The sequence below is a fragment of the Phodopus roborovskii genome, unplaced genomic scaffold, assembly GCF_943737965.1.
Source record: "Phodopus roborovskii unplaced genomic scaffold, PHOROB, whole genome shotgun sequence".
NCBI lineage: Eukaryota > Metazoa > Chordata > Mammalia > Rodentia > Cricetidae > Phodopus > Phodopus roborovskii.
Genome location: NW_026126416.1, coordinates 9,270,717 through 9,290,599, shown reverse-complemented (window position 1 = coordinate 9,290,599; position 19,883 = coordinate 9,270,717). Strand labels below are relative to the sequence as shown.

Genomic DNA, 19,883 nt, shown 5'->3' with positions numbered 1-19,883 from the left:
TGGCTCACAGTTGAAGGGTGTAGTTCATCATGGTGGGAGGTCAAGACAGCAGAGCTTGAAGTAGTTTGTCATGGCTCATCCACCACCAGAAAGCAGAAGGAAAAGAGTGGATGCTGCTGCCTGGCTGCCTTTCTCCATTAAACAGTCTAAGGATCCCAGCCAAGAAAAAGTGACGCCCATAGTGGGTCTTTTCACCTCAATTAATGCAACCATGATACTCCTCCATAGCCAGAGATCCCATCTTTCAGGAGAGCCTAGACTTCATTGAGTTGACAGTTAACACCAACCATCACAACCCTACACTCCATCAATTTGGTACTCAGAACACATCATTTTTAAGCCACGATCTTCCACCCCTTGTCCCCATAGGCTCGTAACTGTGTTATAATAGAAAAGATGTATTTAGTGCAAGTTTAAACGTCCCCATAGTCTTCAACACTTTAAAAGTCCAACATCTCTTACCCATGAGCTCCTATAAAATGAAAAGCAAGTTACATGCTTCCATATGACAGCACAGAGTAAAAATTCCTGTTCCAAAAGGGAGGTATCAGGGCACAGCCAAGAAAAACCAGACCAAAGCAAGAGCAAAATCCAGCAGGAAAAAACATTAGATCCTGTAGCTCAGAGTCTGGCATCTGGGGCACAGAATGCCGTACACTGGGCTTCAAAGGTTTGGCCAGCTCTACTGCCACCTGCAGCACAGTCTCCCTCTTAAGCCAGCTCCACTCCACGCTCCCGGAGTCTCTAATGTCCTGTGGTCTCCATTGCACCGTAAGCTTCAGCTTCATTCAGTGTCCTCTAAAGGCACCTTCTGGGATTCCATCCCTGCCATTATTGTCTGGCCTCAGTTTCTCTCTGAATCCATGGATCAGAATTCCATGACGCCCTTAAGCTTGTATGTCCTATGCCTACAACCAGTACCACGTGGGCAATGCTGCCAAGTTTTCTGCCTGCTTTAGATGTGGCTTGGCCCCCTTGGGCATGACTGAATCAGCATCTGTGTGCTAATCCTGGGGAAACACTTGCCTAGGCAGTTGCCTTTGAGGATCAGAGAACCCCTTCAACTTAGGCTTTTTTCCTTTAAATGGATTTGGATCTTCAGAGAATGGAGCCTCCCTCCATTGGGTAGTTTTGCCGTCGTGAAACCTTTGGTCCCCTCCAGGAGGTTCAGGGGCACTAATCAATTTAACAATTTCAGTTACTGTCTCAGCACCAGCCTGAATGCTCTCCTGGCTTCAATTTACCTCTGCTAAACAAGTTAGTCTGTTACTTTCAAGTTCAACTTTGCTCCAGTTCTAAGGACAGGGGCATAATTAGACCAGATACTTGACCAAAATATCACGTGAATGGCCCCAACTCGAGTTCCTGATGGAGTCCCTCTTCAACTCTGAACATAGGTTTTCCGTTACCAATGGTTAACACTTGCTATAGGGCTAGATACTTATGACTGTCTCACCAGAGCAAAGGTAAACAAATAGATACATGTAACAGATTTCAGAGTCTGGAAATAGGTGCATAGTATATGTAGTCACTTGGCTTGCCACAGAGGCTACACCACAAAATTGAGGATGGAAAAGTCTTTCCCGCAGCTGAGGCTAGACGAGCACAGTCTAAAGAATCGATGATGCTTAATTCCATATAGGGCAAAAATCATGGCAGATCATAGACTTATCTGTTAAAACTAAAATGATCGGCTACATAAGAATGTCTGCGACATTTTTCCTGGTCTGTGTTAATATACTTCACTGAAACTCTCCTCACTCATTTTTGCTGTATCACACGCTTTCTGTTGTTGTCTCCTGTTCCTTTAGGACGTGTTCCTCTCTACTCCTCCTTTCTCTTGTTTTACTTAATATCCTGCCTGCAGTTCACTTACTTCCTCACACGTGGTTTCACTTGCCTGCTCTCTGAAAATGTCTTCTCACTGTCTGTTACTTCAGTCTGTTTTCTCCTGTGGGGTGATAGAGCGATAGGACATATGACTATTGTCATGTCATCCGTCCTGCCTGTAACATCCTCTGAGGCCGAGGCCCAGTCTGCACTTTAATCTTTGATGAGAAGGATTACTCTTTCTTTAATCTTAAGTGCTGACCCAGGGTCCTCACCTTGAAGTCTCAAGGTGCTTTTCCTCCGGTTTCAGTCTCTTGATTCCAGGTCAGCCTGTTCATGTTATAGACCAGGCATAATTACATTTCAATGTCAAAGAAACATTTTAATTTTCTTCCTTCCCCCCCTCCTCTCTCTCTCTCATCCTTCTTCCCAATCTTTTTTTTGAAACAAGCCATTTTGAGTAGCCATCAAACCTGTTTCTCTAAATATGGCCAAATTATTTCGTTTCTGTACACTTCTGACTTCTGGATAGGTGCTAATTTTACCCTGTTCTTATCAATGAATTTCTGAACAGAAGGCCCAAGAGTAGCCTGGCTTCTCTGGACCTCTTGCTTCCTCATTGTTCATGTTCTGTTTTCCAGATACGGTGTTGCCTATTGGTCTCTGCTAATTCTATTGGGTTCCTCAATCTAGACCTACCATGGAAACTCACAGTCAACTCATTCATGAATGAAATGATTGCACACACTGACATCAGTGCCCCGAGCCTTAATAAGGCCAGTAGGTCAAAGTGCTTGTATCTCATACAGGATCTAGATCCCAGTCCTTCTGAACTGGGAATGTTTGGGTATTTCCCTTTTCTTCCTCCATTATCTGTTTGAAAAAGTGAGTTTTAGGGTAGAGTACATTTATTCTGACACAGAATTTCTCATTTACGTCTGTTAATTTTTCAACCAACATTGGACTTTCCAAGTTAGGCAAAACTTCCCCCAAATGTAATAGCCATCCCCCTGCCCCAAACCCTCCGGACTTCTTTATAACCCAACTATAACCATATCTCACTACCTTCTTCCTGTCTGACATAGTTGAGTATAGATTCTTCCTCTAGTTTGAGTCCATAGTGCTCTAGTATAGTCCCTGTTGTCTGCCATAAGTGTTTCTTATGCCTCTTACACCCTACCCTTATTGAGATTGTTCGTGGCTTTCTGTGGGTTTTCCTAAAAATGGGAATCACTTGCACAGTCCTTATCTGGTTTGCCTTCCCATGATAATCCCCAGTTTTCTGAGACTGACTAGAATTCTATAGTACTTTTTTTTTTTTTTTAAATCACATCCTCTCTTAGCCAACCTGTTCTGTACACTCTAAAGAGATTTTCTGAGGCCTTAACTAATTATTCTTTATCATAAAAAAAAAAAAATGAGAAGTCAGATATCGGGATAAGAACCTGAAAGACCAGAAAAGCGGAAGAGTGACTTCTTACCAGTGACTTCTCGCCTATTCCATCCCTTCCTCCAAAAGGGCTGAGACCCTCTCTCAGCCCCTCCTGGTCTCAGCCCTGCCTTCCCACTTCCTGTCTCCTCTCTGTCTAAAGTCCTCTAAACCTCTTTGGTGTATTCCGGTCAGCTAGTGGCTAGCTCCACCCTCTGATTCCAAGCAAGCTTTATTTGTTCAGAGCACAATCAAAATATCACAAAACACATTTCCGCACCACATCCCAACCAAAACAGCACCCACCACTTTTGCAGCCCTAGAAGATGGTCCATTTCTAAAACAGGACTCCATTTGTGTTCTTTACTGTTGAGCTTAGACTCGGAACAGAGTCGACAGGTGTTGATTAAAGTCAGTAAACAAATGCATTTCTTGTCCCATTCCTTTGCTTGTAAAGATGGAATGGGTATGATTGAAAAATCCCTAAGAGCCAGGTGTTGTGGCACAGGCCTTTAATGTCAGTACTTGGGAGGCAGAGGCAGGCTGATTTCTGTGAGTTCCAGGCCAGCTTGGTCTACATAGTAAGTTCCAGGACAGCCAGAGCTACATAGTGAGACCCTATCTCAAAATAAGTAAATAAATAAATGGGAAAAAAAGAAAGAAGAAAAATAACTATGATATATAAGCATTTGTAGAAGTTCTGATTATTCTTGAATATGTTGACACAAAAACAGTTCCCACATCAAAGAGAATAAGAGGTAGTTCTTTTCAAGAGCCAATATGAATGGCCATGTCCCAGGAACACAGACTTAAGCTAGCCAAAATGTCATGTTCCAACATGGGAAGAGTTTTACTAAGTTTTTATAGTATCAGAATGTAATATATATGTATATATATACGTATATATATTACATTCTGATACATTAAAAATATACTGAGCCTGGAAAGATGGCTCAGAGGTTAAAAGTACTTATTGCTCTTGCAGAGAATCTGGGTTTGACACCCAGCACCCACATGGTGGCTTACAACCATCTGTAACTCCAATTCTAGAGGATCTGACACCCTCTTCTGGCCTCATTGCACACAGCCTACACATGGTACACAGACATACATGCAGGCAAAACACCTACCATGAAAAATGAAAACATTGGTGGAACTAACTGTGATGATGGACATCTTTAATCCCAGCACTCAGGAGACTCAAACTCAGGCAGATCTCTGGGAGTTCTGGGCCAACTGGGTCTACAGAGTGTGCTCCAGGCCAGTCAGGGCTACACAGTAAGACCATGTCTCTAGAACTGATGTGAACAGATAGGTTACAGCAACAGAAAGGAAGGAGAACCTCTACCTATAGGCCTCAAATGTTATTTGATGACATGTGTAGCCTTTATGTTTGTGGAAGCTAGGGACCTGCTCATATATTTCAAAAAGATTTTACTTGATAAGCACAAGAGCATTGGGTCAAACACGGAAGGAAACAGTAAATGGCCACCAGTACAGCTAGGTTTCTTTACTCCGTTACATTGTATCCATCTCAGACAGTAGCTAAGGAGTCTTCTAAAGCAGCCAGAAATGTTCACTTTCAGAGTGGTCCTGACCCGAACTGTTCTCCTCATTCCTGCTGTAGCACGGAAAAGGAAATATTCATGTCCTTCGCTCCTTCCTTTTCTGCTTTCTTCTGGAGATATAGCAGAGGTGTTGACAAGGTCGAGCTGACAGGGTGAGCTAGAAGACGAAGCACTCAGGAAAGGTCTTTGGAGGAGACGCATACAGGAGTGTTCTTTATAGCATACATGCTTGACATGACTTGCTTTTTATGTCCCACCTGTGGGCAGCTGGTCCAATCCCAAGTTTAACAGCAGAAGTCTAGTTTTAAAAGGTGTGGAGAGGGCCGGCAAAATGCCTTAATGTGTAAAGTCACTTACTACAAAGCTTGGAGACCTGCGCTATATCCCATGGCCTTCTTGGTAGAAGAGTTGTTCTCGGACCTCTACATACAGGTCTCTGCTTGTGTGTGCACACAACCAACAAAAACATCAAAAACAAAAAATTTAAAGTATGGAGGGATCCTAGCACAGTGGCTCACATCTATCACAAGTTCAATGTTATTTTGAGCTACATGGGAAGTTCAGGCCAGTTGGGACTTTATTGTGAGAACCTGTCTCAAAAAAAGAAAAGAAAAGAAGAAAGAAAGAAAAAGAAAAAAAAAGATAGGGTAAGCATTCCATTATGAAACATGTTTTAGCACATTTTACATTAATCAAACATTGGCTGAAACCTCAGAATGTGACTCCCTGAGATTTAAACAATGGTAGACTCCATCATGGTCATCAGAGAAATCAGTGGGTAAGACAAATTTTATAGCAGTAATAACGTATCGTGCTGAGTAAGATATGCGGAGGAACTCATACAGACTAAGATCTGAGAACACAGGGCAACGAAGCTTCAAAGGGATAGGGGTGGATGTGGCCAGGGAAGGGCAGCAACCTTGGGAACAGTGGCAAGGGCCCCTATAGGAGACAAAGCTGGGGACCAAAGTGACTGATTTAACAAAGGACACCTGGGCTTTGATGACAACTAGCTCCTGGGATTGTTCAGATCTCACATTCTCCAGCTGCAGAGTAGTGACAGACAGCTGGGTTCCTCAGCTACAGGGTTCCTTTGAGAGAAGAGGCATCATCTGTCAATAAAGGATGGATAGGATGGTAACAGGAGGTGGCAGCAGAGGGCAAGGTGTTACGGTTGAATAACACTCCCTCTGCATGTGTGGCATAGACACAGAATGTATGTGTTTGGAATATGCCATTGCGTGTGTGGGGGGGGGGGGGAGATATGGTGTGTGTGTGTGTATGTAGTTAGGAAATAGCATTATATAACTGTTTCTGCACTTATGAGTGTTCAGAGTATGGCATAGTGAAGTGTGTGTGTGTGTGTGTGTGTGTGTGTGTGTGTGTGTGTGTGTGTATACCCTGTTAAAAATGTAGCAAATACCCCAGCCAAGGGGGACTGAGGTCCAGAAAAGCTTTGAGGATAATTACAGAGCAATAGCAACACTGTCCAATAGAAATGCAATGTAAAGGACGCATGCAAAGTTACACTTTTTGTAGTCACATGCTAAAAGGTTAAATAGGTACACTTAGTTTTGATGAAATATTTAATACAGAATTTCAAGGTATTTCAACTTGATCTTTATGAACACATATTGTTGAGATAATTTCATCGTTTGGTTTTGCTTTATAACTAAGTCTTCAAAATATGTATATTTTCTACTTACTGTACATTTCTATGTTCAAGTGACTGAAAGCCACCTGGCCTGTTGTGGTGACAGTCCAGCTATAAAGAACAATTTCCCACAGTGTACACAACCTAACAGAAAATCAACACTTCTTTATCTAACAAGTAGTTGTGATTAGGAAACTCCCTTCTAATCCCATAAATTGGCTTTCCTCCATCCAGAAATTAAACTAAAGATTAAAATAATTTAAAATCCCGAAGTCTTAATAATCACTAGATGATTTCAAGTGTGTTGAGGAAATATGTAAGTTGGGAAGAAGTTTTTGTTCCCTTTGGGAACACAGCTTTGTTCAAGTTCAGTAACAAATTACAGCAGCTGCTGTTCTGAGGAAAAGCTGGGACACTACCAGAAAGGCCAGGACACTGTCCCAAGTTGTTCCAGCTGCTTCCCCCTGCCTCATAAGAGCCACAGGCAGCCTGTTTCTCATTTCAGCGTACAGTTCTGTTTTTTCTCCAACAAAGGTCTATTTTAAGTGACTAGGGCTTTATATTTCTGTATAAAACTATACAGCATGTCATACCTCTTCAGTGTAAATCTAGTTTGTTGTCTCTACTTTAAATGCTTTAGTTTTGGCTACTTAAGTCATGGCGTTTATCAACATCAGGTACCTTGGACAGCTGTCTAGTAACACTTTACCCGATGGATGATCCTCCCTACTCCCACCTTGGGTCCTCATAAGACTGTTTGGAGCACTTCTGCATGATCCCACAGTAGCATTCATGTACACTGGACCATGTTGAGCCTCATTTCATTCTTTGCTATGCCCATGTGGAAAAGATTTGGAAACCTAAAACTACAGAGTATGTGTTGTAAGGGCTCCATGTTAGGCTGTAGCAAACTATTAGACACCCCAGTGACGGCCAGTGTTCTCCTCTGAGAGTCATGTGCACCACCTCCCCTAGAGTGCCATCTTGTTAAATCCAAATGACAAATGTGTCAGAATCCTAAAACTGGGTCAGAAAGTCCTGATGCCAAGACCAGTCTCACGCTCCATTCTGTGGTCCTCAGACAACAGATGCCACAGGACCAGGGCCCTGAACAACACACAGTCAGGCGGCATCACTAAGGAATGTGAGTCTAGGTGTTAAGATCTACAGCAGAGCTGTTTAAGGATTTCTTATATGGAGCAGCTGCATGAAAATACAGGCGTGAAATACAGTTAGAGGAAAACACTTAACAAGCCCAGGCAGGATGGTACATACATGTGAGTTCAACTTTGCTTGTTTGGTGAAAGAAGGATTTGGGATGTCGTCAAGATGTTCAAATGGATGGCTACAGTGAGAACATTTGAGCGCAGTGCCTGAGGAGTCCAGAAGAGGGTGTTGAATCCGATAGAGTTCTTGGCAGCTGTGAGCTGCCTGATAAGGGTGCTGGGATCCGAACTCAGGTCCCCTGCAAGTACTCTTGACTACTGTCTCTTTCCAGCCCCTGAAGTACATTTTTATTTCACGGGTAATCTTTAATGATTTATTGAAGTATATTGTGGAGGCTGAGAAGATGGCTCGGTATAGCGGTGTACACTTGTAACCCTGTGCCGGAGGCAGGCAGGTCTCCAGTGCTCACTGGCCAGCAGGTCTAATTGAACTGACAAGCTCTAGGTCCAGTGAACACTATAAGGCAGAGAGCAATAGAGGAGAATAAAAAGGTTAACCTTTGGCCTCCATAAGTGCATTCAACTGTAAACACGCCTGTATACTCACACGTCCATCACACATAAGATTATACTCTGGGTTATCTGACACACTCTTATTAAACGCGGGTCATGACTGCCCCATTGTGACTGGCAAATGGGTGAGGATGAGCATCTAGCATCGTTTTATATCAAAGCGAAGCAGGTATGAGGAAGGGTGTGACTGGTGGCATTTCAAGAAATATTTCTTTCAGTCTTATACATGTAGGATTGCTTTAGATCATGATGGAAGATCCGTGTAGTTCTGTGGGTGGAAGTCAAGTGAGTTTGGAGTCTGTTAGTCACCAGGTGATGGATTCTCAGCCCCCACTGTATGCCCGGGTGGTATGAAGGGCTTTGAAGGCAGGACTGCCCTGGTGTTGCTATGTAGGTGCTGTTCCAGTGGATTCTGGATGTGACCTAACTACATTATACTCAGGCCTAAAAGTTCAGTCTTCTTAACCTCTGAGCCATCTCTCCAGCCCTTAAAAGTTGAATCTTCTTAAGTAACTGGAGAGGGTCATGGGGGATATTCTAGGCCAGCTGTGAAGGATGGGCCATGTGATACTTACCTGAAGTCGGCTATTGAGGCTGTTGGAGAAGTGGGACAATGAAATAGTATTGTGAGAGTGCAAAGGAAAAGGAATGAAACAGCCTTGAGGAGTCATCCTGAGAATTTGATAAGTAAGGGGAATGGGCATATAAATAGCACTCATTTAGAAAAGCACCATTTGGGTGTTTATCAGTTAGTATTGAAATGCATACAATAATTGAGAAAGAATCTAAATTGAAACTGTCCACCTGAGCCAGGAATACAGGTATTAGTGGCAACAGTGAAAGGGACTCTGAGCTGTGATCTAATCTTTATGTTTTGCCTTCCTTCAGGAATGCGATGTCTGCATTTATGGACTAAGGCAATTTTGAAGTGGTAGGGTGTTGACAGGGACAGATGACAATGAAGCATGTAGTTGGGTAGGAGTTCACTTCGGAATCCCAGAGTGGACGATCAAAGCCCCTTTGGGAGGAGCCAATGTGCTGCAAAGAGTAAGAAAGAAACCATGTCACATAATTGATGGCGACAGCAGGATGGGTGTTAATCCATCCTTTGTTTTGGGAAGACTTTTGGAGTCTTCAAATTCTGGGCAGCAGCTGGGAATTTGGAGGGCATTTCTGGTTCCGGAGACCCCTTCCCCATTTCCTGGTCCAGAGGTAGGCCAAGGGTCAGCACAGGCAGGAAAACCATCCCTGTGTTCCCATCTATCAATGTCCTTCCAGAGCAGGCAGGGAACAGAGCAGAGCAGGTGGTGAATTGTGGTGTGTTTAACTGTATACAAATCCTAAACAGTGAATTCTCTGTGTTGCAGACCTGAGATAGAGGCTTCTGAACTTCCACCTGGAGAGATCAAATGTCTGAGCCTTCAGAATTCTACAGCAGCCAGGCCTGAATTGAAGTTGGCCAGGCCTGAACAAAAGTGAGAGGAGAGAGAGAGAGAGACATGCTGGCCTGACCGGGTATGTAAAAATGAAATGCTGAAACCCAGTGCTCAGCAGCCCAGGGACTTGGTTCATCCCCAGTCCTGTTATTGAGGCTGGGGAGATGTTATGTGCCAGCTTTGGAAAGTTGCTGTGCAAACTGTTTACAGGGGGGATTTCATCCATGATGTAGCAGGAGCAGAGCCACCCCAGAGCCAAGACATTTTAGGAACCCCAAGAACGTAAAGTGGAACCATGCACATTGTAGGGTGCATTGACCGCATGCCAGGCGCCGCTTTAATACGTGACCTGGTTTAACTTTCACAAGAGCTGAATGGGCAGGCAGTTCTATCTGCATTGACAGTACCATATGGAGCATAGAGAACATGGAGTTATTCCCGGCCTTTACCAGCAGAAACTATGTCACTTTTCCTTTCCCTGCCCCAGTGACTCTTTTCTTTTTTCATAGAACCATACATAGCTGCCTTTTAGGAAACCGCATGGAAAAGTATCGTTGAGATCACTGTGACACAGTCTGATAAATGGTCACAATGGCATTATTGCTTTTCCAAACTCTTGCTAGTCCTCCATCAATTATAAGGTCTACTTTTCCTTCTGGGCAGGACTTGCTGACTTAATTGCTATATACCACAAGAAAGAAGGGACACCAAGCAACTTTAAAGCAAAAGAGATAGTTTTTGCTTGGCTTCCTAATTATCTTGGGAGCTATGTTCTTGAGAGGAAGCCACCATGCTATAGGAAAAACAGGTCCTGATTCCATTTGACAGACAGTCCATGGACCTATGAGTGAAGTTCTAGAAGCCTGGGCCAGCCTTCAGGTCACCTCCACTGATGTTTAGTAAGTTAAAGACAAACTCTTCTTGATGAATCATCCTTGCTGAGCCCCACCCTTGGGGCAGATTGTGAACAAAGCAAACATAGCAATTTGGTGCTATTCATTTCAACTCATAGTCCCACCATTTAAGGTAATCAAAACATTCATTTACAATGAAAAAAGCCAAGGCCACATGAAATTAAGTGATGCATCCAAGGCCACACAGCTAGCTAATGAATGGCTTGCATTGACCTAAGGTCTATATTTTCAGCTTGCTATTCCTTAATGCAGACCCTAGTTAGGTGCCCCCATTCCGATCTACTTAGACCAGTCCTTCATGTGCTAAATCTCCCAGTATCTGTTCATGTTATGCAATATGTCTTTGTTTGTCATGCAGAAGAACTATTGTATGGCATGTTGATCAATGTTTTTATCCCATGTTTGAGCTTGTGAATATCAAGGGTGAGTTTGTTTCAGATGCTTAATTTCATTTCTTCTAGTGTAGCCCTTGACCTACTAGAGAAGGGCAGAGTGTGAGAGAAATATATAGCAAAGGGTATTAGTGTGGATTTTCATTGCTGTAGTGACAACAGGGTAAGAGATCTTCCTGCTGGTGACCAAGTCTTCTCCTGGCAGTAGAAACTTAGATTTTGAGGCTGTTCAAAATAAACTGAGGCCAGGCATGGTAACCTAGCATGTAGAAGACCAAGGCAGATGGATCACAAATTCAAGGCCAATCTTGTGTGTGAGTGCAGCTCAGGGCTCAATCCCTAATAACATGCCCCAAACAAAACAAACAGGAAAAGTAAACAGCAACAATGAAAATTCTTTTTTAATTTTACAGTGTGTGTATGTGTGTGTGTGTGTGTGTGTGTGTGTGTGTGTGTGTACTTGTGTACATGTGTGGGTCAGAACACCTCAGGGGAGGGAGTCCCTTCTTCCACCATGTAAGTTCCAGGAACTCCGTTTCTCAAACATGGTGGCAAGTGCTTTTATCTAGTGAGCCATAATAACTGGCCCCATAACATCTTAGACATCTGGCAACTGAATCACATAGTTCCACAGAAGTAGTGCCGGGGCTCTACTGACAGGCGAGAAGGGTCCCCAGAGTGGCGGATGTTTTTATAGTCACAGCAATAAAGCAAAGAAAATATTTGGTTATGATTATAAGGCAGACATATTTGGTTTCTCCCATTGGAAATACAAGAAACAACTTGATGTTCCACTTAAGTTCACAAATCAAACCAAGCTTAGGTCACTTATAAGGACCAACTGGTTTTGTCTGCTTGGGGTATGTCAGTGCCTGCTTCCGTTTTAATTCCCTTTAGCAAAGCTGAAGCTGTCTTTCTTATGTTCTTGGTCTTTCCTCTTAGATAAAACATCTCCTTTTTGGACTTGTATAAATAAATATCATCAATAAAATGTAGCTAAAAACAGTAACAGGAAACACCAGAGGGCACCCTGTGTTCCATTGGATTGTTGGAATAGTGAAAACACTTCTAGTGAGGAAGAGCACATGTCTCCCACTGGAAAAGACACTGGGATGTGCTGTAGTTAAGGTATTAGCTGCTTTTCCTATTATGATGATGAAACACCCAATAAAGTGACTTCAGAAAGGAAGGGTTTATTTGGGCTCATAGTTGAGGATTCAATTCACCATGGCAACCGTGCAGCAAAGGCAGCTGGTCCCATTGTGTACACAGTCAGAGAGCAAAGAGAGATGATTGTTGGTGCTCCCCCTCTTTTCATTCAACCTGAGACCCCAGCCCATGCTATGGCACCACCCACATTCAGTGTGACTCTTTTCTTGTCAATTAAGCTTCTTTGGAAACATTCTCATAGGCACAAGAGGTAAACCTCAATCCTTTTAAGTAGTAGTCAAGATTAATGTCTTCTGTCAGTCCTCACCAAAACTCATGGGGGCTTCATTTTCAATGTCACAGAGTTAGGTATTAGTGAGACCTTCAAGAGGTGCTAAATTGTTGGGACAGAGGTTTCATGAATAGATTGATGCCTTCTTTGCAAGACTGAATTCTCATTCCTTAGGGACTGGATTGGCTACTACAAGAGTGAGGTATTATGATGCAACCCTGACATGCCTACTCTCTCACATGTGTGCATGCTTCTCTTTCATGTGGTCCCGCTTGCCTTTCTTTGATGAGGTCCTCAGCAGAAGCCAACGGGGTCTGTTCTGCCTGGTCCCACAACTGTTGAGCCCCAAATAAACTGTACACAGAGACTTATATTAATTATTAAACTGCTTGGTCCATGGCTTAGGCTTCTTATTAGCTATCTCTCTTTTATTTCTTAACCCATTTCTATTAATCTAAATGTTTCCATGCGACCTTATCTTACGGGAGAATCTTACTCCCTCAGCAACTCCATGGTGTCTGCTCTGGTGGCTTCTCTCTGCGCCTCTCCCCAGAATTCTCTTCCTATACTTCCTGACTGGCTACTGGCCAATCACTGTCTTATTCATCAACCAACAAGAGAAACATATATATAGAAGGACACCCCTCATCAATATTCTGCTTGGTTGTAGTATTCTGTTGCTGCATCAGGAGAGTGCAGCAATAGTAAGTGTGTCATTTCAGTTTGCTCTGCTTATAGGAATTGAACTGCTGTGTTTTTCACCTTGTGTGTGTGAATGATGCTGCAACTATTTGGGAACTAAGAGTAAACCTTAGCTTTACATCGTCCAGAATAGCCAGTACTTACCTCTATACTTAGAACCTGTAAGAACCCACAAATAATGGAGATAGCAGCAAAACCAGAATATGGGAGTCATTTATATTACAAAACATAGAAAAATTTGTCAAAAACATTAGGTAACTTTAACTCATTAATTAAATTTTGTATTAGCTAGTCTATTAATTAGTGTTGCTACTTAGAAACCTACTCCAAGCTGAGAGAGGTTTCAGCTGCTCTTCCAGAGGATCCAAGATTAATTCCAAACACCCACATGAAAGCTAACAACCATCTGTAGTTCCAGTCTTGGGGGATCTGATGCTCCCTTCTGTCCTCCATGGGCACAGTAATTACATGGTACATGGATTTACATGCATGCAAAATACACATAAAATTAAAATAATTTTTTTAAAAATCCATACTCCCAAATTTAGGGAGGGTTGGATAGCCTTTCTAGAAATGCTTAAGAGTAATAGTTTAAAATCAGTGTGTTTCAGACTTTAGGAACTTTTTTTTCTTTAAATTTTCAAATATTTATATTGGTTTTACTGGTGAGGCACCCCTAACATGAAATCTGAAGCACTCCAAAGAGTTTTCATAAGTTTTTAGCTTAAGTAATCATTGATTTAGCTCATAAGTCTATGGGGTAATAATTTGAGCATGGCCCAGCTAGTGAACCTAGACCAGCTCAGCTGCATTTTTGCATTGCAGTCCTCTGCCAGTTGGTTAGGAAGACAGAATCAACAGGGTGGCTGCCCTCTGTTCTGCCTATCTCCATCCTCTAGTCTGAGCTCAACTGTGTGACTCCCCCGCATCCTACTAGGCAAAGCAAATGGCAAGATGAACCAGATTCAACAGGTAAGAAAGAAAGATTTAGCCCTTGTCAGGGGAGAAGCACCTAAACCACCTTGCAAAGGGAGGAGACACGAGGCACAAGGTTGTAAACAAGAGCACATTCTTGAAACCTGTAGTACAACAGCAAATGTAAATAGTTTACTGGGGGAACTAACAACATTCCAAAGAGGGATGCTGGAAAGGAAGCCATTTGTGTGGTTTATAACACACGACAAAAATCTAGTGGGATTGAGAAGAAAGGATGTTGAGATACTGAGATGCTGAGATGGTCCTAGAATCAAAAGCTGTACTCAACCCCTCTTATTCAGTACACTGTCTGCAAAGGCAGGACTAACATGCAGACAGAAGAGCAAAGTTGGGGATCGGGTTCTCCCTGCACCTTGTTCTTTTGTCTTCTTATTGATGGGAGTGGGAACAGTGGCAAGCAATGAAGCTTTGGCAGTCTCAATGGAGGTTAAAAAAAATAAGAAAGTAATTTCATCTGTCACTCAGCAACAGACTCCCCCCACACACACACACACACCTTAAATTGACAAGCCTGGAATCTATTAGTTCTACATGCTTCTTGACACTGCAGCTTCAAGCTCTATGCAGTTTTGTGTGTTGGAAGAGCACAGAGTTGTGGGGAAGTGCTAATGGGCTGTCTCCTGCATCCTTCTTTTCTAATTAAAGTTAAGTCCCTGATGAACATAGAAGCAAAAATGCCCAACAAAATACATATAAATCAAGTTAAAAAGACACATCAATAAAATCATACACTATGACCAAGTTGATTTTATCCCAAGGGTAGATGATTGTTTCAATATATATATACATTAATAAATTTATAAAAGTTTATAAAGGTAGACTTAAGGAAAGAAATTATATGATCAATTTGATACATGCAGAAAAGGTACTTGAGAAAGTTCAACCTTTCTTTGTGATAAAAGTTCTGAAGAAATTAGAAATAGACAAAGCATATTAAAGGCTACATACAACAAAGCTACAGCCAACATTTCTCAGTGGAGAAACACTGAGAGCATTTCCTCTAAAACTAGAACAAGACAAGAGTAGCCTTTTCACTCTTATTCAATAGAGGACTGGAAGTCTTAGCTAGAACAATTAGACAAGAAAAATATATAAAAAGGTTAAAATAGGAAATGAAGTCAAACTACCCCTCTTTTGCAGATGGCATGATTCTATCCATAGAGGATCCTAAGGATCCCATCAGAAAACCATAGTAACCAAGACAACATGGTACTGGGGCAAAAACACATGTAACCAGTGGACCATAGTAGATGCTACCATAATTTTTTTTTTAACCAATGTGTCAAAAACACACTATAGAAAAGTCTATTTGTAGAAAAACCTAATCTAATGGTGCTGGTAAAATTGGCTATACAACACAAAATCAATGATCCATGTCTTGCACCCTGCCAAAAATCAAGTAAAAAAAAAAAAAAAATGGACCAAAGACCTTAGTTTAAGGCCCCCCCCCCCAACCATCAAGACCACTAGGAGAAAACATTTCAAAATATAGGCAAAATGTTTCTGAATAGAACCTCTTAGAGCCATGGGATATAACCTTAAGAATTGGCCAATGGGATTCCATGAAATCAGAAAGCTTCTGTGCAGCAAAGGAGACCACAGACAAAGAAGTACACAGACAGCCTGAGGAGTGGAAAATATAGCCATGTGTACATCAGGTGGGACTAATATTTATAATACAAAAGGACTGCACCAATAGAGGCTGGGGAGATGAAGCAGAACTTAAGAGCTCATGCTGCTCTTTCAGAGGACCTGAGTTTGGATCCCAGAACCCGCATAGAGTGGCTCACAATGGCCTGGAATGCCAACTCCAGTGGTACACTACTGCCTTCTTCCAGACTCCAAGAGCATCTGTGCAAGCATGCATGTGTGTGTGCACGCACACACACACACACACACACACACACACAAATGCACTTAAAAATAAATCTGTAGAAAAGAAATGCAGAAAATAAACATAAAAAATTATAGCTACCAACAAATAAATGGGACAGCTCTCAAAAGAAGAACCACAGATGGATATTAAATGTTTTTAAAGTGTTCAGCATCTTTAGCCATCAGTGACATGTAGTTGAAGGTAATTTAATATTCCATCTCACTCCTATCAAAGTGCCTATCACCAAGAAAAAAATAATAATAAATGCTGGGGAGAATGTGGAGAAATAGGAACCCATACTCACTGCTGGAATAGTGTTCAGTGGTGCAGCCACTGTGAGAATCAGTAAACAGGTTTCTCAGAAAACTAAAAATTGACTTACCACATGAGCCATCTCAATCCTCATGATCTCTTGAACATGAACTCAAAGGACTCTATCTTACCAAAGAGGAATTTGGGTATGCTTATTGCTACTCACAATTACAAGGCAATTGAACCAACCTACATACTCATCAACAGATGTGGTCCATGTACATAAAGAACTTTATTTAACTGTAAAGGGAAAATTATGGAACTATGTGGGGAGCAGGTAAAACCCTGAGTGAATATGAACATAGCCATGTCAAGGACCCCGGTGCCCCAGACCGTGGGAATTGCAAAGCCCTCCCTGGTCAAGTTTAGAGGAATGGAACAGCCTTCCTCTGGTCCATATATGGGTGTTACAAATTATTAAAACCAGTGTGTACAGAAACTCTTAAACACAACTTCCTAATCTTTGATGACTACAACCTGAAACTTCTCCCATACAGAAACTTCTCACCAAAATTAGCTAACCTTCCCCCTCTCCTTCAGCTATGCACAGTAAAGCCATCTTCTCAATTCAGATGCATAAAATATCAGGGATGAGTTTCCAGGCTGCTGCTCTTGTGTCTCCCTCAGAGTGCACACTCCACCCAATCCCAGTTTTTCTGTACGTGTGTCTGTTTGTCTTCCTTTCCCGTGTCGCCCTAGTTGGGTCAACCCCAAAGCCACAGGGGTCACTTCAGAACTAGAAAAATGTGATATTAAGGTAATCTACTCTGAGCCGGGCCTTGGCGGCGTACGCCTTTAATCCCAGCACTTGGAAGGCAGAGGCATTCGGATCTCTGTGAGTTCGAGACCAGCCTGGTCTACAAGGACTAGTGCCAGGACAGACTCCAAAGCCACAGAGAAATGCTGTCCTGAAAAACCAAAAAGAAAACAAAAAAAGATAAGCCACACTCAGAAAAAACAAATACTACATATTATCTCTCAAATGGGGATCTTAGTTACTAGTTTCTATCAATGTGACTGAGTGGTGTTGAGTGTGACCATAAGATGCAAGAAAGGGGATCCTGCGAGGGTAATTACATGTTTTAAGGAAGTGGCTAAAGAGCATAATATAACAAATGTGACTGAAAGTGGAAAGGGGGATACCGAGGGGAGAAGGCTACAGTGACAGAGGGGAAGAGGGGAGAGATATGGAAGAGAGGCAGGGGGGAGGATTGTTCCCAACAAAGTATGTATGGAAACTTCATAAGGAAACCTCATATTCCGTATGTGCATTGGAACTTTTAAAGCTATTTGTTAAAAGCAACAGAAAACAAAGCAATAAAAAAAAAAAACCCTGTATCTATATTGAATATGTATATACATACCTTCCCCTGTACAACTATTTACATAGTTGCATTACATAGCATGTAAATTGTCCTAAGTATGTACCATAAAGGTGTGTATATGTTGTATTCAAATACTTTGCCATTTCATATAAGGAAGTTACCCATCCTTAGAGTCTGCTAATGGAGAGTTCCTGGAACCAAAGAGATCAGGTGACTTTCCCTAGATCACAGCTGTGAAACTGGACTACATGACATCCCAAAACCCTCTTCTGAGCACCCCATGGTAAGATGGCTGCCCCACCAGGAATCACCAGTGTCCCAGAGCTTTGAGTCCCCCCCCCCCTTCCCCTTGTTACAATTTCAGTCAAGATCTGGGAGGAGGAAGGGTTTACAGAAAGGCAAGATTGTTGGATGACAGCAATGGGGAACTCACTGCAAGCAGTAAGTGAACTATTTGGAGCCAGTCCCTCACTCTACTTGTGCAATTAAGACGTGTAATTTTTAATGCTAACTTGGCATTCCCTCTTCCACCTTGGCAGAGTCCTGGCCACCCTACTCCCCCAACAGTATTGGCATACTGAAGACAGTGCTCTGGTACTGTTCAGGGCCAGCCCTAAACTACCCACCAGAGCAAAGTACCTGGGCCACTGTTGGGCTCTTTGAAACAACTCCTCACTTGAGATTCTGTCCCAGGGCGTATCTCCCAAGCCCTGTATACACAGGAGCACAGTCTGTCCCGCCTGCCCTGGGGACACCCCTCTGTCTCAGTGCAGTAGAATCTCGTAAATCCATGATTCATGCTCTCTGCTCACTGCAGATGAAGGCATGTGCTGCTATCAGCTGGGTGAAAATCTTAAGAGGTTTAGTGACAATGCATTTCATTTCTTTTCTCTAAATCCTTTCTCTTCTCCCCCTCCCAACTCTGTTCCCATTCTTTTCAATGGTGGCTTTGAATCCTCAATAAGCCTTGCTTGAAATAAATAGTATCGTTAGAAAGGTTGCCATGAGTTGGGTCCTTTCAAGCAGGCTGTATGCCCTTACCTCACTTGAGGTTGATAGGTGCTATTCTTGCCCCCGTTTCAGAGCTGAAAATGAGTCATCATTTGTAAAAGTGATGTTATGTCTTAGTTTATATCAAGAATTGGAATGTAGGAGCAGTGAGTGAAGACACTTTCTGCCATGCCTGAATACCTGAGCAACCCGAGTTTGGTCCCTGGGACCCACACAGTAGAAAGAGAGAACTGACTCCTGCCCTGCAAGTCGTCCTCTGACCTCCATCTGTGCACCCTGGCATGTGTGCAACATCCACATAAGGTAATTAATTAAAACATTTGGAATGAAAGAATAAACAGGAGTGATGATACCATAACCACAGTGCACTAATTTGGTTTCTGTTGCTGTGATAAACTACTGGCCCCAACCAACCTGGGATGGGGAGGGCTTATTTTATCCTATAGGTAATAGTCCACCATCAAGGGAAGCCAAGGCAGGAAGGAACTGGAAGCAGAACCACGCTTACTACTGGCTTGTTCCCAGGCTCATGTCCAGCTACCTTCCTTATACAGTCCAGGCCAACCTACCTAGGATGGCACCTCCCACATCAATTATCAATCAAAAATATATCCTGGGCCTGGAGAGATGACTCAGAGGTTAATCTCACTGGTTGCTCTTCCAGAGGAACCAGGATCAATTTGCAGCACCCACATGGCTACTCACAACCATCTGTAACTCCAGTTCCAGGAAGCCAATACCTTCTTCTGGCCTCCTGTGAGCACGAGGCATGCAAGTGCTTCACAAACATGCATGTAGGCAAAACACTCATACACATACTATTAGGAGGTGTGGCTTTGTTGAAGTGGGTATGGCCTTGTTGAAAAAAGTGTGTCACTGTGGGGACCTGCTTTGAGGTTTCCTAAGTTCAGGATACCTCCCAGTGTCTCAGTTGACTTCCTGTTGCCTCCAAGGTGTAGGACTCTGAGCTACTAGTCCAATGCCATGCCTGCCTGCATGCCTCCATGCTCCCTGTCATGATGATAATGAACTGAACCTCTGAAACTGTATGCTAGCCCCCCTCCCATTAAATGTTTTCCTTTATAAGAGTTGCCATGGTCATGGTGTCTCTTCACAGTAAAAAGAAACCCCTAACTAAGACAGAGGTAAAATAATAACAGATTTTACAAAGGAAAAAAAAATGTCCCATAAACACACCCACAGGCCTGTCTGAGGGAGATGGTTCCTCAGTTGAGGTTCCCTCTCTCCCCAGGTGTTC

The 19,883-nt window shown here is 42.7% G+C and overlaps 1 protein-coding gene across 1 annotated transcript in view; it reads left to right on the top strand.

Annotated features, from left to right (window-relative positions):
- The first annotated feature begins 9,714 nt into the window (after positions 1-9,714).
- Positions 9,715-19,883, top strand: part of Rin2 (Ras and Rab interactor 2) — a 163,779-nt gene continuing 153,610 nt past the window's right edge. The window contains exon 1 of the mRNA XM_051183241.1: positions 9,715-9,735. The gene's annotated coding sequence lies outside the window, so the exon portion shown is untranslated. The remainder of the gene's footprint in view (positions 9,736-19,883) is intronic.